Below are 27,902 nucleotides of genomic sequence, written 5' to 3' on the forward strand. Positions count from 1 at the left end.
TTGAAAGTGCAGAGAAAAACATATAGAGCTCTGCAATGATAGCCTGAAGCATTCACTGTTACCAATCTGTAAGAATGTATGTTACAGGGCCATATTCTGATCAATAAAATCTGCTGCCTTTGGCAGCACTTCAGTGTACTCCTCCCTCCCCCCACATGCTGCTCAAATTTGGCCCAGCTGCCCCATCATGACAGAGGAGTAACTAGGCCAAATCTGAGTGAGTGGCATTGCAACTTGGTGCACAGGGTTGCCATGCCACTCAAATATGGCATGCCCACCCAAGACAATTGCTCAGAAATATGCCAACCTAGGCAGCTTCTTAGCTTGTCTACATCTAGAGCAGCCTCTGCACAGGGCATTTACAGAGGAGATACTCTGCAGCTTTACAGGCCTGCAACGTTGATTTCTACCTCACGTAAAGTGAGAACACTAATCCAACTTTTTTTTCCTGTAACCACATCTCAATAAATTTTTGCATTTCACTCAAAAGAATGTTTTCCTTATTCGAATATGACATGGGAGAGGGTCGAGCAGAGGCTGCGGCTGTCCACCATTTTGAGATGGCGAACAGCAGTGGTAGTGTTCGCTGAGCGGAACAGCTGAGGGAAGGGGAAAGAAAAATAGTACATGGGCATGTGGTTTCCACAGTGTGGTCCTGAAAATGGTACCTATTAGTAGCTTTAGCAAAAGATGAGGGCAGACAGCCCGATCAGATTAGCCACCATTTTGAAAGGTTAATGAGTGGGTGAATGGACAGCATGGGCTGATGAAGACTTCTAGCTCACATCTGCCTACAATGGCTGCGGCCTTGGGGCTCCCAGAACAGAAGCTAGCATGGCTGTATAGCATAATAAATTAAAACTTAAGAAATAACTTTAAAAATATTAAACTTACATGCTGTAGTCCCCTCCATAGGATCAGTCTCCTCAGTCCCGGTCTGTGTTGCTGCCTGGGACTCAGGGTTGGTTGCTGCAGGGCAAAATTGGGCCATGTGCTACCTGTCTGGCATCAGGATCCTGAGTCCTAGACAGATCCTTGCTTTCCAAGGAGATCTCTTCGCTGGCCTCCTTGTGATCATCCCCCACATGGGACTTGCTGGTCATCCTGGGAGGAGGTGGGTGCAAAGAGTAGAAAGGAGGGGGTGGGAGCAGCGGCCAGCAGGCTGTAAATGCTACCTAGGTTGGGTGGTTGTGCAGTTATACAAAATCCTGTCCAGCTCCTCAAAAAATGGACAGGTTACATATCCCCGGCCAGATTTTTTCTTGTGTTTCGTTATAATGTAGGTGCTCCTGAGCTGTTTGGTCTCTATCTGGCACTGTTCGGCGCCCGGATTGTGGCCCCTCAAAGACATCTGCCTAGGACTATCCACAAGAAGGTCTTTATTCCAGTGGTTGGCCACAAGAGCTTCCGGCACCGATGCTTTTCCCCAGACGGGAATTAGATCCAGGGTCTTGGCATGGCTCCAAGCATCTGCTCAGGGCATGTTGTAGGGCATCTGGAGTTTATCCCCGCTATTGTAACAAAATGGAATCCAGGAGCAAATGGACAAAATCTGGCTGTGTGCCAGCTTATAAACAAGAGGGGGGCATCCAATCAACTTGACCCCAGAACCAGGCTGGACGCACAGGTAAACAGACACGTCAGTGATGGTTGACCGTAAAGTAGTATGGGATAGGCGTTGGCAGATTGCCAGAGTAGTTGGCAGCAGCATTGTTTGCACATATACAAACCAGACTACTTTGCTTCGCTACTTTAAAAGAGGACTCCAGAGTTCACAATAAATGCAGAGTTAGTGTACTATAATGAATTACTTCATGTGTATGCAAGTGTTCTCAAACCGAATTAACTCAATTCAATTCCATGTAGACAAGCCATAAAACTAGTTAACGTTTAGGACTTAACTTGAGCCTAGATTTATACCTAAAATACCTGTATAATTGTCCATCAAATGTGATACAAGCTCCCACCACCTATTTTACAAGTGCTCATGTACTGTTTCAACAACACCATAAAAAGTACTACATTTAACATTTTGAAGTGCACAGAAAATATGCGCCTTGGGATATTTGTTTCAAAAGCAAATTTTGATTTCTGAAAAAACAGTGGCCCTGTCACTAATGCAGAGTAACTGAATAAGATATGTGATAGCCATAAAAGTGTATTGTACTGCTTAAAAAATTAAACTGAGTTCATTTTAACTTTTAGCGTAGTAACTCAGTTCTATCTCACTAAAACCCAAATATTTAAAAACTGAAGTTAATGAAAAGAACTTGTCAAGCTAACAGCATTCAGATTTTAAGACAATAGTTTAATGTTCGTGCCTTGGGATATTTATATTTCATTGTACTGGTGGGTTTTTGGGGTTTTTTTATGAAAGGGAAAATAACTGCCCTCCCTTTCCCAATCACTGCCACCGGGGATTGGAACATGCAGTATGCTATATAGCAGTAAATCAAACTTACTTTTTCGTAACCTGCCCCTGCCACAGAACATTACAAAAAACTCAGCAACAATGCTATACACTACAGTTTCAAAGAACTGGGGTTGAACTGCATTGCGTGCTTCATGGACCAGTAAGATTTGGGAAAAGAGGAAATGCTGTGCTTCTTTAATAGTAGTTACTCCACCAGATCAAGGAACAGAAGTGATGGGCTCTGAAAGCCATAAGAATAATGGTTGTGACTCAGGACATTCAAAATGAAGGAAATCTTCCAAACCCCCTTCCCCCTCATTACCAGAAAATAAAGTTTATGGCCTATTCAATTTTTCATTTTATATGAAATTAAATCAGTTTAACATCTGCTAACACTGGCAAAAGAGGGGTTGTTGTCAGGGTGGAAAGCCTTGATTTAAACCATTTAAACGATCAGTTTTAATCAACTTTTCTGTTTGTACTTCAGTTATTTTATATATGGAAAGGTACATTCTCATTGGTTGATATAACCATTAAAACATGGTGATTTACAACTAAATAGAGCCTTCACCCTAGATTTGGTATATCTTTTTGCTACCTAGGAGAGTACTCTACAACTACATATATTTAATTATATAGCTTAATATTTTCAGATTATTAATTGTACTTTTTAGTATGTTAGAAAATGGTGAATGATATATTGCTTACTTAACTAGATAATTAACTGTTTGCTCATGATTTATGTCAAGCTGCATTAGTATGGTAACTGCAATTTAAACACAAAATATACATTTTATAGGTTTTTGTTTTTTAAATAAAACAACCTTAAATGTTTTGGATACAAACTTCAGGTGTTCTTCCATGAGCTGGAGGATAAGGGCAAGTCTACACTTAAAATACTGCATCAGCACAGCTTCACCAATGCAGCTGCGCTGCGATAGCACTTTAATAAAGATGCTCTAAGCCGATGGGAGAGAGCTCTCCTGTTAGCATAGTTAATATTTATGAAAAGGTGGTAGCTATGTCAGCGGGAGAAGCTCTGCCACCGACATAGCACCATCTACACGGTGGGGTTGTGGATTTTTCACACCCCTGAACAACTTAGTTATACCAATACAGGTCTGTAGTTCAGACCAGACCTAAGTTTTCACAGTTGGTGGAGTCATAAATGTTCATAATTTGAGAACTGAGCCAATCAGAGCTCAGGTAGGGAGACTCTATAAAATAGGAGTAAGACCACCCAGGTGGGCTCAGTGGATGATCCTGATGAGATACGTGATAGTGTTTCTTGGAGTCAGAGGCTAGGTCCCCACGCCTGTGATGACTTTGCCAGTCTCTTGCACCCAGTAGCACAGCACCTGGGTTCCTCACAGAATCAAGTCCTTAATACAATACATGACCTATTGTGCTAGATTTATAAAAGGTTGACTTCAAAAGTTAGAATCAGGGGAAAACTTCTTTCTTTATATAGAAAAGTAGCCCTTAACTCAAAGTTTTGGACAGAGGCTCATGGATTCAGCATATTTATTTTTTATTTAAATGTTTTGATAATAAGTTTAAGCCTTAACATATTTTATATGGAGCTGTCAAGCGATTAAAAAAATTAATCGCGATTAATCGCACTGTTAAACAATAGAATACTATTTATTTAAATATTTTTGGATGTTTTCTACATTTTCAAATTGCACTGTAAAAAAACAAAAGAAATAGTATTTTTCAATTCACCTAATACAAGTACCGTACTGCAATCTCTTTATCATCAAAGTTGAACTTACAAATATAGAATTATGTAAAAAAACCTGCATTCAAAAATAAAGCCATGTAAAATTTTAGAGTGTACAAGTCCACTCAGTCCTGTTTCTTGTTCAGCCAATCACTCAGACAAACAAGTTTGTTTACATTTGCAGGAGATAATGCTGCCCGCTTCTTGTTTACAATGTCACCTAAAAGTGAGAACACTGTTGTAGCCGGCATTTCAAGGTATTTACATGCCACCTGTGCTAAACATTCGTATGTCCCTTCATGCTTCGGCCAGTAATCCAAACACAGAAAATTGTACAGGCACTTTTTCTGCTAAGCTTACTGGGGAAAGGATGGGGGTTGGTGAATATTCTTCAGGCTGAAACTCTGAACAGTAGAACTTAGCAGTGATAGGGTTGATTTAGAACTGCAACACAGGAAGTATTGATATGACATTAGAATATGCACCCTCAGAATGTGAAAAAAATCACCCTTCTCATTCTTATCCCTAGTGAGTGAGGAGGCTTAAATTGCCAATTTCATTAGCATTTAAGATTTCATTTAAAATATTAGATTTCTAGCCTTTAAAAATACCTTTAGAATGTAAACTGATGAAGTGCCATATGTCTACAGCAGGGGTGGGCCAAATCTGGCCCGCGAGCCGTTTTAAGCCGGCCCACAAGCTCCAGCTGGGGCGTCGGGTCAGGGGCCGCACCACGTGGCTCCTGGAAGCCGTGTCATGGCCCCACTCCGAGGGTTGCGGGCTGCTCCACACCTAGGAGCCAGAAAAGGGACATGCCACGGCTTCCAGGAGCCACTTAGAGCCTGCACCCCGAGCCTCTCCCCATGCCCTAACCCCTGCCCCAGCCCTGATCCCCCTCCTGCCCTCCAAACCCCTCGATCCCAGCACAGAGCACCCTCCTGCACCCCAAACCTCTCATCTCCAGCCTCACTCCAGAGCCTGCACCCCTGCCCCAGTCCTGATCTTTGAACCCCTCAGTCCCAGCCCAGAGCACCCTCCTACACCCCAAACTCCTCATCCACAGCCCCACCTCAGAGCCTGCACCCCCAATCAGAGCCCACACCCCCTCCCACACCCCAACCGCAATTGTGAGCATTCATGGCCCGCCATACAATTTTTATTCCCCGATGTGGCCCTCAGGCCAAAAAGTTTGCCCACCCCGGTCTACAGGCTCAGGATGGTCACTTCAGTGCCTTTGCTGCTGCTCACAGCTTTCTCAAGCCCTACCAGAATGAAAGTATTAAGATTGTCAGTTTCACAGATCCACACAGGGTTCTGAATACCAGTTGTAAACCAAAGCACATGTCCCAATCACTGTGCTATATATAGCACCAACACTGGTCCTATGAATAAGCTGAGTCACCCCACCACCCACCACAAAATAGCCAGGAGACTATGAGGTAGGAAGAGAAAGCTCTTTCAGCAGATAGGAAAGAATGGGTGCATCAGACACCCATTTGCCAGAGCAGAGTCCAAGGACAGCAAAATTCTAACACCCCTCTCCCACCCAGCACAATAGTGTAGGATGGGCTAACTCACCAAGGTATTGACCCTGTATTTAACTACTGAACCCTGCAAACTCACTTTTCATATAGGCTGCTGGATAGTAGCTGTTGATATTGGACAATATTCAGAGAAGTGCCGCAATGCCAAGTAACCCTGTAGATCCAGAAAGCCCAAATTTTTATCCTGCATTCAGTGAAGGAATTACATATATCCAAAAATTCTACCATAAATGTTGGACCCTGTGTAAGATTAAGAGATTCCATACAAAATTTAGGGCTTAATACCCATTTTCAAAAGAGAGACTTCTAAGTCACTTAGAGACTTTTGAAAATTTTACCCTTCTTCAAATTCCCACTTCTACAGTTGTTAGAAGTAACATCAAGATTACTGTAACTGACAGAGGAAAACATATTTGTGTTTTTCCAGTGTCAGTTCCCTATTTGTGCAAATATTTTACAAAAACGGGGAACAGAAACCTTCTGAACAGGAAAATGAACGTAAAAAAAATAAATCAGATGGGGTAATTGTAGGACTTGAAACAATTTAATTTTTTTTCAACTGACACGACTTTACATTTATAGTCCCTTTTCAGTATTTCACACCTTCTTTAAGTGCAACACTGATCTGTAAAATCCTTTCTATTGAGTGACAAATATATAGAATATATGCCTTGCATTCTTTCCCCCTTTAGTACAGATATGATAGCCTGACAGACTTTTCAAGATAATCTCAAATCTGAACACATGAACTGAAGAAATTCTTTAAAATATTTTATGTAAATTCTATAGAATAACCTACTGTTTGCAGAGTCCAACGATCCCAGTTCTGTTATCTGTCTGACAGAAGACAATTGCTCCGAATTTAGTTTTCTAGAATACAGGTCTGTACGTTAGAGGATATTGGGGAGTGGGACAAAGCAAGTTACACACTATGCTCTCTGAAAGACAACTTTTTTTAATTTAATCTAAAGGTAATTAGACTGACGTACACATTTTCCCATTTTGTATACGAAAACTTTGGAGCAGGGGATATTAAGCAACCAGCTTTTGGCTACAAAAGAGGTCTACGTTTGGTTAGGCAGAGCTAGTGGAGGCTGCCAATGCTGAACCAACTGGTAATCCAAGGGGAAGTGGTGCCTTTAAAAAGGAGATGGAAGGATAGACAGGTCGTCCAGGAGAGCAAAGAAGTCTACCAGCCTCAGCAGACCTCCCCCTTACAATCTCAGAACCAAACCACCACGTCATAGTTGAGAGAGAGTCTGGAGTACAGATGATCTCAGCATTACCTTGAATACCTTCTCTTTAAATCAAAAGCCCCCTCCTGGTCTTCTACACCCTCCAAAACTCTGCAGGCAGTGTGGGGTATGATCTGTGTGTAATAAAAGCCAAGTATTGTGGATGCTTCCTGGCCTTGGAGTTCTTGACAGAATTAGCCGTGTTGTATACCTGGGAGGGCAGGACTTCTACTCATGGGACTGAGAACCTACAGAATGTCAATGCCTTGAGGTGCTACAGTCACTGGTATGCAGCTGCTTCTTCATAGAAATCTTCATAGGCCTATGAGGCCTGCTCGATTTTCTCCTTTTGGTTTACCCCTTTCTCCTCCTCTGACAATGGTACTTATACTCCATCTGCTGCCTACAAACAGCTGAACTCTGGTAACTGGTAAGCACCCCAAATGCAAAGCATGATCATCAAAGAGTCCCAATATACTGTATCTGCTAGCATGGAAGAGCAATAACCAAACATATGGACTGACATAGAAGATGGATAAAAACTAAGAATTCTAAATCAGCAAGCTGTTAAATACTGAAGTTGTCAATTCAAAAGTGCTCAGTCTTCATATGATGGCAGGAAGGAACAAAAATTAAGATGGTATAGAAAGGAATTATTAGGAGGATGCAATTTCATGCTAATTAATCTTATATTCAAGATAAAGAAATATTAAATTCACATTGAAACAACTTCAAAATTTTTGGAAATTAAAGAGTGGTGAAATAAACCTGCATAGTAAGATGCAGAATTCAAAAATTAGCAATATTTTAGTGACTGGTGCTCTCCCCTCCCATTAAGCTGACAAACAGCAGCTGCCAGCCAAACCCTAACATGAATCATTTCCCACAGCATGGTAGTATGAAGTTGAGACTATATGTACCTTGGACATTAGAAAAACTTTTTGATGGCAAGGGCATACAAACAGTTTCTTTATTGAGATAGCTATTACAGTTCTTAAAAGAAAAACTAAAAGCATTTGGAGAAAACTATGTAGAGTCCTTGCTAGACAGACTGGTCCTATCCAACCTAACCTGTGATTTTCATTGAAGCCTGGCAATCTTACAGACCATTTCTGACACAGTGAGATGTACTCTTGATCAGCGCTCTACAGCTAGGTAAAGCTGTTTAAAAAATAAAAAAAATAAAAAAATCAGGAAAATTTGGTGAAATATTAGGTTTCATGCTCTTTTAAACCTCCTGAAGCTGCTGGGAATAGGGTGGAGGAAAGAGGGGCTAAAATTTGCACTGAAGCAAGTGAAACCCATGTGCTTTTACACTGCAGCATTTGACCTTGTTTGGACCAAAGAATGGGAGAGAAGCAGTTGGAAATAGTATAGATTTTAATTAAAGTACTGTCTGCACATCTGCAGAGTACACACCAGGGCAACTCACCTAAAAGGGCCCAGAAATATCAAGAAATAGGGCATGGCAATTACTAATCATGCTCATGAACTCTTTCTGAAGCTATATAGGAAAATTTTGGTGTGTGCAATCCACTTGACAGGTCAAACACCCAGTCATTCTCCAAGAGTTGAGCCAGAGTACAAGGGGGGAACATTATAAATATAGGAGATAAAGACAGCCCTGTGGACTCAATGGTTGATCCACAAAGGACCAAGAGATGTAACTGCTGAGAGGGCTTGATCACAATCCCTGTACCAGTTTGGATACAGGCGAGTGTGTTATTCCAACTTTACTTAGTAGGGAAGCTTTCCTTTAAGATAAATATTTGGTCCATCACAGTGTGGTTTATGGACCTAGAGGGAGAGCTGAGAGAGGTGCATGTGTTTCCCCTAGAGGCTACAGAGCCTATGGAACTTACATTTAGCTATCAGCTAACTGCTTCGAACTGGGATTTTGTCTTCGTTAAAGAGAGAGAATGGGGCAGCATTTAATGAGACAACAGTTTGGTAACTTCTTGCCTGACTTAGCTGGGCCTATGGGGAGGAGATAGTGCCCTGTAGAGTGAAGAGCCTTAGAGAGAGCCAGGAAATGGGTAGTTTATATGATGATCCCAATACCTATAACACTTTGGATAGATGATCCAGATATCTGTTTCCCCAGGAATTGAGGACCCAGTCAGCTATTAACCCAAGGGCTATTATTCTTAAGCTCTAAAGAGTCCAGATGAAATACATTACACATTATGGTCATCAGAAAAAAGATGAGAAGTCATCCAAGAGAAGATCAGAAGGGAAGGTGTGCTAAACTATAGAAATGTGTGCTAAAATATAGAAATGTGTGCTAAACTATAGGAAATGTTATGTTGCAACCTTATATATATATATATATATATATATATATTTATATTTATATTTACTAATAGTTTTTATTTAAACATTATTCATAGTGTTCCAAAGTACTATTTACAATGTTTTCTGTGTACATTAAGCTGTTTGTTTTACTAAGTCTATGTCTACACTACCACTTACGCTGGTATAACTTATGTTGCTCAGGGGTTTGGATAAGCTCAGTGACAGAAGCTACACCAACCTAAGCACCAGTGTGGACAGCGCTATGTCGGCAGGAGAGCTTTTCCTGCCATCACGGCTGCTGCCGCTTATTGGGGATGGATTAATTAAATTGATGGAAGAGCTCCCCCATCGGTTTAGAGCAGCTACACTAAAGATCTTACAGTGGCACAGCTGCATCAGTGCAGGAAGAAGAGTGTAACGGTTCTACATAATATTGCCTTGGCATCCCCCTATCCTATTACAAATTCATAAACTCATATGTAAGTTTTAAATAAGCAGGTGGGAGAGAGTAACGGTGCTTCATAGTCTAGTGGATTAAACCCAGGACCGGGAGCTAGAATATTCCACCTCTGGCACTCACAAATAGTAAAGTGTTGTGTAGTTGCTGACTTCACAACATCCCTGAGATTTAAAAAAACAAAACAACTCCTATTTTTACAGCTAGTGAAACAGAATCAGAGAGGTTACACATCAGCAAGGACACAGCAAATTAATATCAGAACCCGGGACTATAACTCCATTCCAACTCCCAATCCATGCTTAATCCTGCAATTCAGCAACTAAAAGCTATTTACACCATGTCTGAATTTAATTTTGTTTGAAGATGGAGAAGCACTAGCATATAAAATTGCAATCACCTTGAAAGGCCCCTTTTAACTTGAAAAAAAAAAAAAAAAAAAAAAAAAAAAAAGACAAAAAAGTCAGAAGAGATCAGAAATAAACAAACGATTTTTCTCAGTACACCTAGCCCGATAGCAAAGGCTATCAGTAGAGCAGTGGTTCCCAAACTTTAACAGCCTTTCACTAACACATTAAGTCTCGTGAACCCCCTCTTAAAAATGAATATTTCCAGGGATTTTCTCCTTTACCTGAGTATAAATTATAAAAGCAGTCATCTTGGAAATATAAAATTTGTTTTTATGACATCCTTATTACACACTATTTATTATTATTAATCATTACAGCATTTTTATTACATTATGAAAATGGCAACACTCTTCAAAGATCTCACTTTCGTAGCCTGTATCACTTTGAATAAGCCTGTTATAAGACAAGGCTCCTATGTTTCATCAAGCAGTATCAGATGTGAAACAGCAGGAAGGTATTTAAGAAGCCAACTCAGAGTTCCTCCTACACAAGCATTTAGGTCTTGAGCAGTCCAGGCAAACAGCACACATTACAACAAAGCTTAAACTTGTTCTTCATAATAATTTTAAAAAACAATACTAGCTGTCTATTTAATTTTAAAAACAGCAAAAAATATTCACCTTCCTTTCCGTTTCTTATAAGGAGTCTTGAAATTTAAATCTCCTCAGTGTGATAGATATGCTTGCTTTGATCTGCTTAGCTCTTGGAAGTCCAGGGGCTCTGAGCTACTGGCCCCATGCTGCCCGGAGTCCCTAGGGACAGCTCTGTCCACCATTAGGGAATTTTTTCCCCCAAGAACCCCCTGTAACATTTCGCAAACCCCAGTTTGGGAACCACTGCAGTACAGGAAGGATACAGTACTAATACTGTTTATATCTGACCCTGGACCCACCAACCATTCATTTTTCTAAAGAAAGTCCCTAAGGAGCACCACTACTGCAACTGTCCCCCACTAAAAGAAGAACACAAACTTGGGAAGGACATCACAACTGCCAGGAAAAGAACCCAAGAATGGTCCCAAAGTTTTGGATTGACTTACTGCTTGTCAGTTACAAGAGCAGAGACCACCCAAATCAACAACTAGTGTACTGAAAGTATAAAGAGAGATGCATATGTTCAGGAACTCTAAGTCATTTTTGAATCAATGAGATTGAACTTTGATTGCACATGCTCATTTTCCCAAATTTCTACCACCAGTCTCTTTTTGCTACAGTAAATAAGAGTGATTTATTGTTTACAAATTCAAAAATGCTTGATTGCAAGAATTTCTGCTACAACTAGCATGACAAATGCTCCATGAATTAACTATCTTTTCTACCTTATAAAAAGCACCTCTTCTAAAAAGTAGCCCATCAAAACAAGACATTTAAAAAATATCCTGGAAAAACTTATTCACCCCTTGCAGAAATTCAGTTAACAGCTACATTATGCAACTGAACTGAAAATACAGTTAAATGGTTCAAGACCTTTGGTGAAATCCAAGTCCTTCAAGGCTAATAAACAAAGAAACTTAATACCTCATCCATTATATATTTAAAAAATGTGAAATAAATGTTGTGCATCCACAGTCACTCATCCACAGTAAGAGTACCTTTAAATATATGACAAGCATCAAGAACTTCTTAAGGGTTTCAGTGCTACCTCAAGACACAGTGAAAGCTTTCACTTTTTTCTCCTGGAAAAGACACACGAAATCCAGTAAGATCACCATTCTAGTACTAGTCAACTCCCATCCTCTCCTCAGTGAAGTATATGAAAGCCATACTAAGTTTAGTGTAATCTTCCTTATATAATGAATGGTATGGTATTGCTAGCAACACTTTATGTTGCAAACAAGGATGCCAGAAACTAGTGTCTCTGAAAAAGGTGTATTCAGGCACTAACGATCTCCAGTTTCTGTATATAGTATTTTTATTTTCTTCCTAGTATAGGTGAAAGAACAACTATGTGATTCCTCATAAAGTGTACATACTTTATCCTTTCTTGCATTCATTACTCAAAGCTTGTGGTAAAGTAATGACGGTTCATATCTAAGACAACCCTAATATATATCCAGTTCAATCTCTGGGAAGCTGGAACCTGGCCAGTCTCAGTCACCTAAGATCAAAAGCAACACCTGCGTCTGCAGCCTGTCACCAGTATGCATGGAGTGTGTATGAGAGTATAATTGCACAAATAAGGGAAGCAAGCAATAAATCAGCCCTCAGTACTGCTTCAATTCGACCTTTGTTTGTGGTTATTTCTTGGCCTGATTCCAGGGAACGGGCAACAATGGGGATGCCACCCATACAGGCTGCAGATGCCACCTGAACCCTAGTGAAATGAGCCTGAATTTGTCCAGGGTCTCGCTCTTAGCTAAAAATCAGCAAGTCTTAATACAGTCCGAGACCCACTTGGACAGCAAGAGAATATGGGAGTGTAGGCATGCACCTGAATGGCTTGGTCCTTTCTAAACAAAAAGACATCTCTCTCAATATCTAGCATGTGGTGTTTGCATTTTTATCTGGGTGAAAAGAATTTAGTGAAGAAAACCAGGGCATGAATAGATACTGACTGATAAGAAAGTGATTACCTTGGATAGAAACTTTGGGTGAGTTCTAAAGGATGACTGTCCTTATGAACGAACATGCAAGGGTACCTTGTTACAAGGGTCTGGATCTCCCCCTCTTCTCTAGCTGATGTGAGGTCTACTTGAAAAGCTGTTTTCATGAAGATAGTAAAGAACCAGGTAGTAGCCACAGGCTTGCATGGAGAAATCCATCAGTCCAGTCAAAACCAGGTTAAATCCCACTAAAGTAAGTTTTCCCACTGGTCAGGGAACAGAACAGCTTCTCTCTCCATCTGTCATCCAGCCAGGATTCAGGCAGCCCAATGCAAAGATGTCGGGTCTGGGTGAAGGAACTAGCTGCCATTATGATAGACTAGATGAAGCAGGTCAAGCTAAATGATCAGTCTTGTTAATCAACATTCAGTAGACTGGAAAACAGAAACTGGCCCATGTGAGTCTGGTACATACCAGGCTGACCACGATAATGTAGCCGGCATCTTTCATCAGCTTCTTCGGTATCCCAGGTATTGTAAAAACAACATACATCAGACCAGGAGCCTACAAAATGGGAAAGGCCTCTGAGGGCTCATGCCTCCTCTGGAGCAGAACCTCTGGCATTTGTTGTTGCGACATGTTGCAAACAAATTCACCCCCATCTGCAAAGGACATTGTGGAAGACTGAGCTCTTAAGATATCAATGGTGATTCTTAGATATAACTCAGTGCTGAGTCTGTCTGCTAAGGTATTCTACTTGCCAGGAAGGTGAAGGGCCACCAATGCTCCCTGATGACAAATATTCCAATTCCAGAGATGTATGGCTTCCTGGCATAGTGGTGAGGACCTGGCTCCCTTTTGCTTGTTGAAGTAATGAATCTCTGTGGTGCTGTCCATAAACACTTACATTGTCAAACCCTGCACACCAGCAAAATTGCTCTGAATTCCAGTACATTTACATGTAGTGAGGTCTCCTGAGTGGGCCATTTCCCTTGAATTCAGAAGTGGTTGAGATGCACTCTGACAGATATGACAATTTTTATGCAATATCCTGGACAACTCTTATTGAATTAAGTTTAAGTATCTTCGGAGTTCATTATATTAAAAATGTAAATATTTAGATATTATGGGATTGTACATAATGGCTCTAGAGTGGAGACATGACTAAGGTAAACCCTAAGAAGATTATGAACTTCAAAAGGACTAGTGGAAACAATGTGCCAGACAAGAATGAACTTTTAAAGTAAAGTGGGTTTTCCAGGAAATCTCTAGAGGAAGGTATACTCAAATGTACCCCCTCAGTTATGCAAAACTCAGCCTTTGGAAGCTTCACCTTGAGAAATGGACCTTTATCTGACTGATAGATCTGCAAAGACCATGAGTAGGTAAAGACCCAGGCTGTATAAAAGGAGAAGCTAAGCTATGCATAGAGGTTCTGTTTCTGAGCAGAATGAGTTATGAACTTGTAACCACAGAACTCCTGTGTAGGGTTTGAAGGAATACTCCCCCGGAGTTGGGGTGATCTCTAATAAGCTTATTAGCCTGTGCGTAGGATCTCTTTTTATTGTAATATGTTTTCTCTGTAATGCTTTCACTTTAAGAATGAATGTGCTTGCTTAGGAAAAGCTGTGTCAGACCTTATAACTGGGCAATTATGCTGTTTATAGCTTCTGAGGAGACAGTAAAGCAGGCCAGCTTGGGCAGTCTGACTTGCTGGGAAATTTACAGTGTAGGCAGGGAACTGTGCAGGAAGGAGAGAGATGCAAGTCTCTGCCCAAGAAAGGTGACAGCTGAGGAGCCAGGAACCTAGAGGGGCGTGCCTTGCTGGACCACGGAGGGGGAATACAGCTGTAGTTACCCTAAACTGTGACACTCCACAGCCTTTGGTGGAGGCATCTGTAACTAGAATCTCTACTGGTAGCAGTACTGGAAAAGACATTCCACTGCACACCTATGTTGAATCCATCCTCAATTTGATGAGGACACTGACACACTTTCCAGGGGTACCCGGGGTTGTTAGGCACCTCACTACCATCTGCCCTTCACATGAGGAAGCCTGCCATGGATCAATTTCCCTATACCACCAACCTCCAGCAACACAAACACCAACATCCATGCCTCTTCTGGCCCTGCTCTCTCTTTACAAGTTAACACTAGGCACGCTCCACTGAGTCCTTCAAGCATCCCCTGGAGTGCCCATCCCCAATGCACTGGACACTCAGAATTCCCAGATCATCTACTCCCAAAGGAACAGTATGCACCAGTTTACCAGTTACACCTCAGAATCACCACTCTGCTCAACACAGAGCACTTAGATATATTTATAGTAAGCAGTAGAAGTTTATTTAACAAAGAACAGATTTGAGAAGAAGTAGAATTAATAGAAACAAATGGTTACTTAAAAAAATAGAACAACATTTTCTAGAGCCTAAACTTAAAAAGAAATTTCCATCTCATAAAAGATTAGCTCGCCCAAAGTTTCTCTCCCAACATCAAACAGCCAGACTGGCTGTGACCCTCCATCCATAAGACAAGCCAGCTGGCAGCTTGTGCCCTTAGTGAAGGATAACAGGGTGTACTTCTCCACCCCAATGATCTACTGTCTTCACTTTTAAACAGGGTAACCCTCGGCTACTTGTTTCTTCCTGTCTAGAATCTCCTCTCAAGATTTTGCAATAATTTTATTAGCATTTTGCTCAGACTGTAAGTAGGTGTTCATTGTGAAGAGTACAATATTCAATCCAGACAGGTAGATAAGCATTCTTCTGCCTGAAAGAAACCCACTTTTCACCTTCTGGCAATCAGCCCCAACTCACAGACCTTAAAAACATCATTTTCAGTATACATGTATAACTCCTTACATATTATCCCTACGTACACTTTGCAATTATTATGATGTGTGACAAACTTTCAGCAGATGTTACAAGACACCTTTGGAGAACTATTATGTAGATACTAGACCCTGTCACCCACAAACCCCTCTGCCGATGGATACCATAAGGTCCCTGTCAGAGACAGGACTTTGAGGGATAGTAACCAACCGATCCATGCTATGCTTGTTGGGCAGATACACTTCTCAACCACCCTTGCAAAGTTCAAAGATGCTGTCAAGGCTGTATCCCCACTTTGAACTTTAGGGTACAAGTGTGGGGGCCTGCATGAGGACTTCTAAGCTTAACTACCAGATTAGTTCTGGTCCGCTGCCACCATTCCCTTCCCTGGGAAGCTTTGAGAAATCTTTCACCAATTCCCTGGTGAATACAGATCCAAATCCCTTGGATCTAAAAACAAGGAAAAATCAATCAGGTTCTTAAAAAGAACGCTTTTAATTAAAGAAAAAGGTAAAAATCATCTCTGTAAAATCAGGATGGAAAATAACTTTACAGGGTAATCAAACTAAAAGAGTTCAGAGGACCCCCCTCTAGCCCAGGTTCAAAGTATAGCAAACAAAGATAAACACTCTAGTAAAAGGTACATTTACAAGTTGAGAAAACAAAGTAAAACTAAGACGCCTTGCCTGGCTTTTTACTTACAAGTTTGAAATATGAGAGACTTGTTTAGAAAGATGGGGAGAACCTGGATTGATGTCTGGTCCCTCTCAGTCCCAAGAGCGAACAACCCCTTAAACAAAGAGCACACACAAAAGCCTTTCCCCCCCCCCAAGATTTGAAAGTATCTTGTCCCCTTATTGGTCCTTTGGGTCAGGTGTCAGCCAGGTTACCCGAGCTTCTTAACCCTTTACAGGTAAAAGGATTTTGGAGTCTCTGGCCAGGAGGGATTTTATAGTACTGTACACAGGAGAGCTGTTACCCTTCCCGTTATAGTTATGACAATGCAGTCTGGCATACTGTGCGACAGAAGCGCATACTGCCATATGTCCTGTGAATCTGAGAAGACTTCACTGGAGCGCTGGGGTGAACATTATGAGGTTCACCACAGTCTGAAACCTCTGTGGAAGTAAATTCTCCAATCTGGGGTGCCCTTTACACTGCTTTGCTGTGAGAACAACCACTCCTTGCCAGTTCACACAGCCTCTAGCATGCATTCCCAGCTGAATTACATGAATGCTTTGGGCAGCCATTCATGAATTATATATAGGGCAACACCAACAAACTCCCAGTCCCAGACCTTCCCAAATGTGCATCTTGTACTGCCCAGCTCTCTGCTGGACAAGGCAAGCTCATATAAAGTCGGTCACTTCATCAATGGAAAATGATATGCACATACCTTGTTGTCACAAGTGGCGGTTCTTAAACACTTCAATCCAAATACAATGGCTTAGATAAAACAATAAAACAAATTTATTAACTACAGAAAGATAAAATGATTACAAGTAATGAGGCATAAAAGTCAGAATTGTTAACAAAGAAAATAAGATAAAATGCAAACTAACACCTAATTTAGCAAGCTAAATGGATTCAAAGCAAAGTTTTTTCTCACCACTTGCTCTTTGCAGTCTTTACTAGTTGAAAGCCTCCAGGCCAGGACCCCTCCCCCTGTTCAGTCTCTCTTAAGGTACAGTATGGAGGAGAGAGGTAATTTGTGTTGTGTGTGTTCTCTATTCTTACACCATTCTCCCCTCTTTGAGGATTATCTCCAGCTAGGGTTCAGGCAACAGCTCGTCTGTTTGCACAGCGGGGGGGGGGGGGGGGAGAGAGAGAGATATGGGATGGCACACGAACACCACCTCCGGTGAAGTTCTTGCTTACACCCTTCTTCCTGCAAAACAATGGCCATTTAACTAGGTAATAATCCACTTGAGTTTGTTGACACCTGGCTTGGGAGTTGGTTTGTCTTTTGTTTCTGAGGAAGTAGTTTGTGCCTGCTCTTCTGAACTTGGAGCATGTTACAGCAATGTTATAAATTTGCATACAGTGTTTATAGAATCATAGAATATCAGGGTTGGAAGGGACCTCAGGAGGTCATCTAGTCCAACCCCCTGCTCAAAGCAGGACCAATCCCCAGACAGATTTTTGCCTCAAATCCCTAAATGGCCCCCTCAAGGATTGAACTCACAACCCTGGGTTTAGCAGACCAATGCTCAGACCACTGAGCTATCCCTCATATATTTTATCAGGACAATAATTTTCAGTAAATCATGAGTTTTCAAATGATACTTCATAAGGCATACTTGGTATAAAATTTATAATAGTCTTGTAAAAACTATGAATATAGGGGTATAGTCTGTCACAAGGGTAAAGCAAAAATATCCACCAGTGAGGTAAAGGTTTCAGTCCTTCCCAGAGTTCAAGGAGTCTTGGAGGTCAGGACTAGTGTATCTGGTGTGTCCAATGATCTAGCATTCATAGGTTCCCAAAGTGCTGGAACCATAGACCAGAAGTCCAACATGGAGCTCCCAGTTGGAACTGGAGGGTGCCTATCTGATCCTTCTTCCTTCGTGCCTTCCCTTCCCGGACAAAAGATTTGTATGGACCTAGACCTTTAGGGCCCACATACAAGGACTCAGCCAACTTGGACCAAGATGGGGTGGAATCCTCTCTCTTATAAGCAGTTCTGAATGGTGATTTTTCCTTATACTTATGTTCATAGTCCATACTCTTCTGAGAGGGTTTCTGAGGTTTGATGGTTTTTGTCTCTGCTCCAGAGCTCGTGCTCGAAGAGAAACACTGCTCAGTATTTGAGGTTGCTGCACAAAGACAGTCTCCTCAGCCTGGGTCTGACTGGAGTCTCATGGCCTTATCTCCACGGGGTGTTTCTGTACATGGAGCTCTTAATCCCTCATGGGTTCAGGGAGGGAAGGAACGGCATACGCTGAAACTGGCAGCAACGTGAGCCTCCCCAAGACAGTATTGGTGTTCATCGCTCATAGAGCAGGATATACCATTCTTAAACCCCAGGAATCTGGGTATAGCCCTTCTTTGTGGAGAGAATCTTCCCAAGGCAGGACGGGACTAGACAACTCTATACAAAAAACACTAAGTCTAATCTTACTAAAAACTATGTATATTTACAGTTTCTGTAATAGAGGAGGATTGTAAAGGATTCAGGTGATTTCGACTCAAACCATGCGGTGGTGAAGAAACTGGAAAGGCATTGGCCCACACCGTCATTTATGCCCTCAGTTCAGAGGACAAGAATGGCAACTGGATAGGCGCAGATCAACAGACACTACTTGCTACAAGTCTCCAGTTTCAGGCTCATCCATATCCATGTGTGCAATACACATAGAGACCAGTGCTCAAAGAACTGTCCTTCGCATTGGTAGGCTTGAATATAGTCTCCAACTGTTAATGATTAAAAAGAGTAAAATAGAAGAATTTTAATCTGGCTTTAACTGAAATCTCAGTGCAATTTTACTTGTGCAGCTGCTAGGGTGCCTTCATAGACTGTTTAGTGTTTACTTTAATGCACAGCATTTGTAAGATACACAAGCCAAGAATACTTCGCAGTAAACACATACATGCACACAGCTCTTTACAACTAAAGATTTTTAGCAAGAAACTGTTTGAGGCTTTTTTCCTTTATACTTAGAATTTCATTCAGCTGGGGGGGGGGGGAGGAGGAGGAAAAATCACTTGTCAGTTCCAGTTTCTGGTTCTCAAGCATTAGTACAATACTGGAGGGTTCCATGAGTACAATAGGTTTTGCATGCCTTCAGTTTTGTGAGTTTTGGATCTGAACTATTTTCAGCATCCTTTTAGTTCATAGTACAGAGTTTTAACAACTTTTAACCTATTATATGGTGTTATGCCTTTAAATTCAGTGAAGACCCAATAAATGCATAATAATTCAAAAATTAAAGCAAACTCAGATCTAAGTTTTTTTGTTTGTTTTGGTAAGAAAATGAATTTCTAGGTGACAGGATGACATGCTTTCTACTCTGCAAGAGATGTCCATTCTTCTAACCCTATTGGTAGAGAACATTATCTGCAGCCTCTAACATATTGTTATGCTGGAAGGTGTTAACTGCAGGTCTCATCTACAGATAATCACAGACCTGGTTAAAGCTGATGGGTGTGCTAATCAGCCATCTTTCAGGTGAAGCAGAAGGAGCAATTAAGCCCCTTTTATACAGTTGTAACTGGTAACAGAAGCCACCATCCAAAGCAATGGGCCACATGGCAAGGCCTGATAAGAAGCTAAGCCGTGTGAGCCAAGAGGTTCCTTGATTGCAAATACAGGGAATAAGGGACTGTTTACTTCTCTCTCACACAGCTTGCAAAACAGCTGAAAGTGAGAGAAGCAGTTGCGAGCATAGCCCTGAGAAGGAGCAGAGAGACAGAGTTCCTCAGGGCAAAGAACTCGCTGGAGAGGCAAGCTTGGAAATTGTTAGCAAGGAAACTGCCTGCTGTGTGTTTCTATTGTGTTAGGAGAAACAGGATTTTGTTTCTATTTTTTGCAAATAAATAGAATTGCACCAAAGAATATGCCCAACTCATCAATTTGTTATCCTAATGGAAACTACCTGGGCAAAGTGGGGAATATTAGCTAACTGCTTGGGCCAGAAGGGTCTTCAGCTGCAGACATACTCCATATCTCACATTCTAGGAGGTTAAACTTCCTTTGAAGGGCAGTTAACTGCTTGATATTTTTTTTCATTTGTCAATGTATCTGTGTGTGTTTAAATGCCACAAACCTGACCATGTTCTCAAAATATTTTTTTAATACACAAGGATTAAACAGAGGGTCTTGTGTAAAGTAAATGGGATCCATCCTCAGTCCCTACAGTTAAAAACAACTGGTTTCTACTATTGTGGAACAAGAGTGCCATCTCAGCATGGAATGAGATAAGTATCTTGAAAGATAACTCCACCTGGTGAAGTTCACCTTGAAGATTACCCCACTGTCAACTTGGTGCAGCTGCCATTTCAGGGTTAAATTCAATTTTCTATAGTTTAGATTAGAATTAGATAGTGTAAACACAACTAAAAATAAACCCCTTGAAGCTTTTGTTTAGAACCACTTGGGCCCTCTTTCCAACCCAAGACTTTGAAGGCAACACTTAAAGATGATTCAAGGACTGAGAATTTAGGTAGTTTATTTTCTGTAGAGTATTCATTTTAAACAATATTCACATGGATCCATAAAGACAGGCAAAGGTGCCTTAGCCTATCTATACCTATTTGATGGATTTCTTACATCTCCTGACAAGAACAGTGTTATTGTGTTCAGCAGTGACCTAGATATTTGTCAGGTTGCCAAGAAGACTCCCATTAGGAGAGAACACTGGAGGCATAATACAGGCATCTCTTTGGCTTTCATCAAATTGATTTGTCCTATGGCTCCTTTTATCACAAACTGACATTTGTACCCCAAATTTCCCCTTTAGAATTAATATGCCAGGGATGTCTGCTCTCCCCTTTATGTTAGCTATAAATTCACTGCCTACGAAAGAGAGAGTTTAAAGGAGTAATAAATTGTTGCTGTATTTATTCCTGACATAAGTACTAACCACATACACCAATGCAAAAATCACGTACTTCACTATGTGCCTAGTAACTACACTAACTATGATAGGAAAAGCATTCTGTACAAACAGTTAAAAGTTATTTTCAGATCCCAGAGGTCATGCTGAATTGACTATATTCTGTTATGGCCCTCCAGAAAGCAGCATGCTGTGATATGAGTTACCAATTAATGCTGTCATTCCTTTGGGAACTTAGCAAATACTTATCTGCAGTTGGCACAACAGTTAGATAGCAGTGCAGCATGCTGCTACTCAGCAAACCCAAGTTTAACATGGTACATCAAAGAAACAAGTCAATCAAATTCATAAATCAGATGCCTGTGCTATTGCCATCACATCAAAGACATGATGATATAGACACAATGAATATCAAGTTACTGCAAATAAATCACTTTGTAGTGAAGATTACAATAACATCACATTCATTCAATTTCAGGATTGTAGGAATCTTATACTTTGCAATTAGAGTCCAAAATGATTTCCAGGTACACCTCTACCTCTATATAAGCCACCCGATATAACACAAATTCAGATATAACGTGGTAAAGCAGTGCTCCAGGGGGCGGGGCTGCGCACTCCGGTGGATCAAAGCAAGTTCAATATAACGCGGTTTCACCTATAACGTGGTAAGATTTTTTGGCTCCCGAGGACAGCGTTATATCGAGGTAGAGGTGTATATGGATAGTGATTGCTCTCAGAAGATTTTAAACATTTTTTTTTCCCCAAAGGAGTTTACAATATTACTGATTACCTAGGAACTTTGCACATATTCCTGTGGAATCTGTTTCTCCTTTGTTATGCATCTGTAAGTATATCCCATAAAGGAGTGTTGAAAAGAGAAATTAGTTTCAACACTGACCTGTTACATGTAAAATAGGATTGGAACTGTGCTTTGATGTGCTCTTTCCATTCCATCTGCTCGCTTCCTCTCCATTCCTGAAGTGGTGAATAATAAACTAGGTTACCATACTTTCTTTCCCCCTTTACTATTGGGCAGAGAGCAAAGAGACTTTAGATGCTTTTCTCAATTGGCAGCATGATCACAAATGTGGTATCTGAGCCAGGACATTTTTTAAATATTTGCATGATTTAAACTGTTAAACCAAATATCACCACAAAGCCTTAGAGAAATTTTATTTTTTCCTCAGATCTAGCTCAACTATTTATGTTGAATTCTTATCCACACATATTTCTACACCTGTTTATCAATAAGGGCTGGGTCCCTTCTCAAATATTGACACATCCTGTCCACTCAATATCATACTATGCCCATGTGCAATAGCTGACAATAGCTCATCAAGCAGACAGAATTGCTCAAATTATTTTAAGTGCACACTAAGGGAGGTTCTGCATTTACGCACCACAGAAATTCTGTCCTACTGTCCTGATTCTACCCCAACCTTCTTTTTTCAAACATGTCTCTCTGCAGGATATCAGATAAAAGAACAATGAGAGTCAAGATAAGGTGACCTTTGCGTTATTAACAATAGATCCTAAACTAATTGTTTTTCACTGAATACCCACAGTAGGTTGTCTGCCTTCTCAAGTTCAACTTCAATCAAAATAATTTCTCAATCCTGATGAGCTAATCATCCAGACAACATACACATTTCAGCACAGTATTAAAATCACAGTTCCACCTAAACAGATTCAATGTTTAGCTGTATCTCAGAACACAAGTACATCAGTATTGCTATTTACTGATGTATTCCCCTTCATGTGCCAAAAAGAAATTCCTCATGATTTCAAGTTAAGCTCAAACTAATAATTTGTTTGAATGGAAAAACTAGTTAATATTAAACAAAACCTAATAAATAACTAGTACCTGTGAAACCTCTTTAGCTAAGCACAGCTTTTTAGCATATTAATTTCTGTATGACAACAAGGACAATTTGCTCATTTCCCTCAGTACGCCTATAAATCAAATTAAAGGAGCACCCTTCAAAGTAAATGCACCAACGTTTCCCAAACGTGTTGGGTAAAGGGAGTTTAATGCAGCCAGATAAATAGCTCTTGAAAAAATGAGCACAGAAAATATTGATTCTTGGAAACTAACCTATTGTGCATTTGAAACTGCACTAACACATAATACACTAGTATGATCTGTATATTTAATGAGAGAGTGGATGACAAGTTTAAAAATTACATTAATGACAGATAGCGCGAGAGGATAAAATAAGAGTTATTGAATAGGACCACTTATTTCATGCAACCTCAAAGGGCATTCTAGGCATCAAACCACTGAAATGTTATTTAGTTTAAAAAACAACAACCCTGTACTTAGAGTTAGGAATTGAGAAAGTTATTACACAAAAGATTCATCTGAAATAATTGGCCAGAGTACATGAAGAAAGTTCTAGCATTCCAACAGCAGAAAATTACTCTATAGCTGTTTTACTTAGCCCCTATAGCTGGGGTCGGCAACCTTTCAGAAGTGGTGTGCCGAGTCTTCATTTATTCATTCTAATTTAAGGTTTTGCGTGCCAGTAATACATTTTAATGTTTTTAGTCTATAATATATAACTAAACTATTGTTGTATGTAAAGTAAATAAGGTTTTTAAAATGTTTAAGAAGCTTCATTTAACATTAAATTAAAATGCAGAGCCCCCCGGACCCGTGGCCAGGACCCAGGCAGTGTGAGTGCCACTGAAAATCAGCTCGCGTGCCGCCTTTGGCACGCGTGCCATAATTTGCCTACCCCTGCCCTATAGGCTCTCCTGACCATAGGATGATTTTTGGGTGACAGAGGTGCCATGTAGCTCTATGTCACCCCCTCTCAATGGCCAACACAGAAGACATGACATTTAGGGCACCTTGTGCCATATTCAACAACCCAGAATCAGAAGAGAACACAAGTAACTTAAGGACATCTTTGCATATGACCCTCCTGAGCTCAGTCAGCCACTATCTGAAACTATTTTTTCCAGGTATGAGTCCAGTAACTAAGAGACTGAAAACTGTTTGTTTGTTTGTTTTTTTTAAATCAACATACTCACGGATAGCTAAAAGAAATTGTTGCATTATTACCCAGATTTCTTAGGGGAGCTTCTACATTAACAAAAGACAGCACAATGAATATCAAGTTACTGCATACTTTCATTCTGTGGACCACTTTGTAATTAAGCCTCTCCCTCAAGGACTGTCTACCTTCCCAAATCTGACCCTTGGTTCTCAAATATTTTATTCTATGAAAAGAGAATAGTGGTTCATAAACCCAAGTCTGAGAACCACTGGTATAAACAACAAGCAAACACCCTAAGGCCTTGGCTACATTGGCGGTGTACAGCGCTGCAACTTGCTGCGCTCAGGGGTGTGAAAAAACACCCCCCTGAGCACAGCGAGTACAGCGCTGTAAAGCACCAGTGTAATCAGATCCTGCAGCGCTGCACGCTCGCTCGCAGCGCTGCAAGCTATTCCCCTCAGAGAGGTGGAGTACATACAGCGCTGCGAGAGCATTAAATTCAGACATTTTTCTGAAAAAGTTATTTCTAGACATTCACAGATCAAATATTTTGCCAAGACGACCACTGCATAAATTCCTACATTGTATGACATAGCATAAACTGAAAGTCATTATATAAATGTACTTACAGAGTCAAAGTAAACAAAAGACTAAAATAAAAAATAAAATGAGATGTACAATGCTGGAGAGTAATATTGCAACTTAATTTACTTGGACAACTCATGAATTATGCAGGCCTTCCCAGATACCCAAAGACATGTGGCTATAAAAAGATTTACATCATCTATGTCCACACAGACATACATCACTAGCCAAACACCACTCACACAGTTAAAACAATCGTATTTGTTAATTCAGCATTAGCTATCACTGATATAGATCCTTAGGCATATGCATTTTTGGTGGGAGGGAACCTTGAGCAGAGAAAAAAGATGCTACCAAAACTTTATCTCAAGATAGGTTTTTGATTTAGTTGGGGATTGGTCCTGCTTTGAGCAGGGGGTTGGACTAGATGACCTCCTGAGGTCCCTTCCAACCCTGATATTCTAGGACTCTATGAAGTGTCTGTCAACCATTAATAGGCTGCTTCACCACAAACTATGTGTGTACGCTGTCTTATTTCTGAGGTATTGCTGCTTGACCAGTGGTATGAAGCTGCATTCCCCAAGCAATCTTTACTTTTAAGTTAAGTAAATACACTCTTGTTTAAGCTAGTTTAGTCATAACTAGAAGAACATAGAATAAATATATTCTCTTCTGAGACAAAAATGTAAGTCTGATAAGTAATTCCAGACAGAGATAAAGTGTGGTATGGAGGATAAGCCAATCATCAAACTTAATACTTAAAAACATAATTAAGAAGACCTGCTCTATATGCTTACTGTACAATGTGCATGCTGCCTTCTAATTTCAGTTTAAAGATGAGAAATCAAACTGTCAGTCATGTTTGTTTCATCCCAAAGAGAGCAAAAAAACAAGTTTTTTTCATAGCTTGTCTTAATATTAGACTAGTTTAATAAAGAGACCAACAGACAACCTAAGTCATCACAGTATTTACTCTCATTTCTCAAATATCACCTTCATCAACAGCTTAATATTAGCAAAATATTAGTACATAACCTTTTTGAACTATTGGCCTTGTATTTTAGTTGGCATAACCTTGCACAGTAGCTGGCCAAGCCCTGATTAAGGTTCAAACAACCACAAAGGAAAGTTTCCAATGGAGAACAAGAGAAAACAGTCCTATTTAGCTACCTTTCAACTAGTTTGTGGATGGGAGTCAGGTGTAGATAGTATCAGGAGGTAGCAGTGTTAGTCTGTATCCACAAAAACAACAAGGAGTCCGGTGGCACCTGAAGAAGTGATGTTTTTTACCCACGAAAGCTTATGCCCAAATAAATCTGTTAGTCTTCCAGGTGTAGATAGGAGCACATTAAGAACATTTCACACAGCACTCTGACTTGTTTAGCAAGCTATGGGGAAAAAGACTTATCAAACTTATTGGAATAATTATAGGCTAAATGAATTTACATTCTGGGTTTAAAATACTTTAATCAGTCTATGATTTAATCAGAAGGGTGGGCCACCAAGAAAGCTGAATGTTTTAAACTGTGTAAATGGGTATCTGGGGCCACTTTCACATGTTTCTAGTCTCCTTTGCTCTTAAAGAGAGAGAGAGAGCAGAGGGAAGCATGTATAGACTGGGCATACCAGCTTCTGACTACCTTCAACCAGAGTTAAACCAACTGGCTGGGAAAGACAGATACAGCCAGACAGATACTGTAGATACCAGTCAGTCTCAGTGGGCTTGACCCATATTAAAGAGACTCTGGCTGCTCACTTCCAACAAAGTCAAAAGATGTTTCACTATGTAGGATGATGTGATCTGATTCTTCCTGGCAAAAAGGAAAAAGAACATAAAGGAAGGGGGGTGACAGAAGGCAGCACAGCCTAGTTGTGTCATACCGGTATTCATAAGACATCATCCACTCTCAAATTCAAGTCTCCTTGGAGAATTACACTTGCCCGTTTTATTTGTGGGGTGTCTGGGTAGTGCAGGGATCACTACCAGATACTGCATTCGATTTTCTTAGGATTTGGGGAGCGAGCGCTTTAGTTTTAGGGCTGTTCTTCCCCCTCCCTACCAAATGGCTCACTAAATTTCACCAAGCAGCTCTCACCTTCCCTGGTACAGAATCAGAACCTTCCCAGTGTAATCCTCCTGGCCCCCTGTAGCCCTGCCCTCCCCAAACTTCCCCAAGGGAAGCTTCACCTTCCCCAGCTCCGCTACCCCAGATTGGGGGCCAGGGAGAGGAGTGACCCTGCAACCCCAGTGCTGAACAGAAACAAGCCAGTGGGTCAAAGAAGCAGAGAAAACGTGCAGCAATCAAAATACATTCCCTCTCTGCTCCCATCCACCACCTCCCTCCCCCTCCAACTCCCAGCCCCTTCCCCCCTGCCCCCATCGACCACCTCCCTCCCCCACAAACTCCCAGCCCCTTCCCCCCATCCAACTCCCAGCCCCTTCCCCCCGTCCCCATCCACCATCCTCCCCCCCAACTCCCACCCCTTCCTCCTGCCCCCCCCCACAAACTCCCAGCCCCTTCCCCCCTGCCCCCATCCACCACCTCCCCCCCTCTAAACTCCCAGCTCCTTAGATCTCCAGCACCTCGCCACCCCCACTCAGGCACAAGCTGTTCCCCTCATCGAGCCCTGTGGTGCCCCCCCCCAGATTTGGTAGGACCTATGCCTGGGGGTTTCCTCACAGGACACACCCTTTATTTCCTGGAGACTGGAGGACACTCCCGGAGGCTCAGGAACCCGCCCCACACGAGCCCGGCCGCCGGGTGACATCGGGTCACGGGCGGCGGGGGGGAGGCAGCCCTGGGGCCGGCGAGTCCCTCTGCAGCCCCATCACTACCCCCGGGGGGGCACTCACCGGCCCGCCCGGGCCCCGCCCCTCCAGGATGACCCAGCCGGAGGTGGTGGGGGGCTGCGCACCACCTCCTCCTTCCCTCCCGGCAACGAGGTACGAGTCCCGCACGGCGGCGCGTCCCTCACCTTCGGCTGCTCTCCGTCTCCTCTGCGGTGGGTCGGGGTCGGGCGGGAAGGTCCCTGCTTCGCTCGGCTCCAACTGAACCAACTGTCGTCCACCCAACTTGCGCTAGTCCGCGAGCCACGAGCTCCCATTGGCTGCCGCACAGCGGTCTTCTGATTGGACAAGGAAAGCTACGTGTAAACCCGCTTCCCAGTAGAGCAGGACAGAATGCCATTGGCTCATTCTACTGTCGATCAAAATCACTTCCTCGGCGAAGAAATCTGAGGAAGTGGAGGGACGGAGGCAGAATGAGTTGAAAGTCAGAGGAGTAGGCGAGTGGTTAGCGCGGCGGAC

The 27,902-nt window shown here is 41.6% G+C and overlaps 1 protein-coding gene across 1 annotated transcript in view; it reads right to left on the reverse strand.

Moving 5' to 3' along the window:
- PACSIN2 (protein kinase C and casein kinase substrate in neurons 2) overlaps positions 1-27,660 on the reverse strand; it is a 128,256-nt gene extending 100,596 nt beyond the window's left edge. Inside the window, exon 1 of the mRNA XM_065409768.1 lies at positions 27,572-27,660. The gene's annotated coding sequence lies outside the window, so the exon portion shown is untranslated. The remainder of the gene's footprint in view (positions 1-27,571) is intronic.
- Positions 27,661-27,902: the final 242 nt, after the last annotated feature.

Source organism: Emys orbicularis, chromosome 1 (genome assembly GCF_028017835.1).
Source record: "Emys orbicularis isolate rEmyOrb1 chromosome 1, rEmyOrb1.hap1, whole genome shotgun sequence".
In the NCBI taxonomy this organism is placed as follows: domain Eukaryota; kingdom Metazoa; phylum Chordata; order Testudines; family Emydidae; genus Emys; species Emys orbicularis.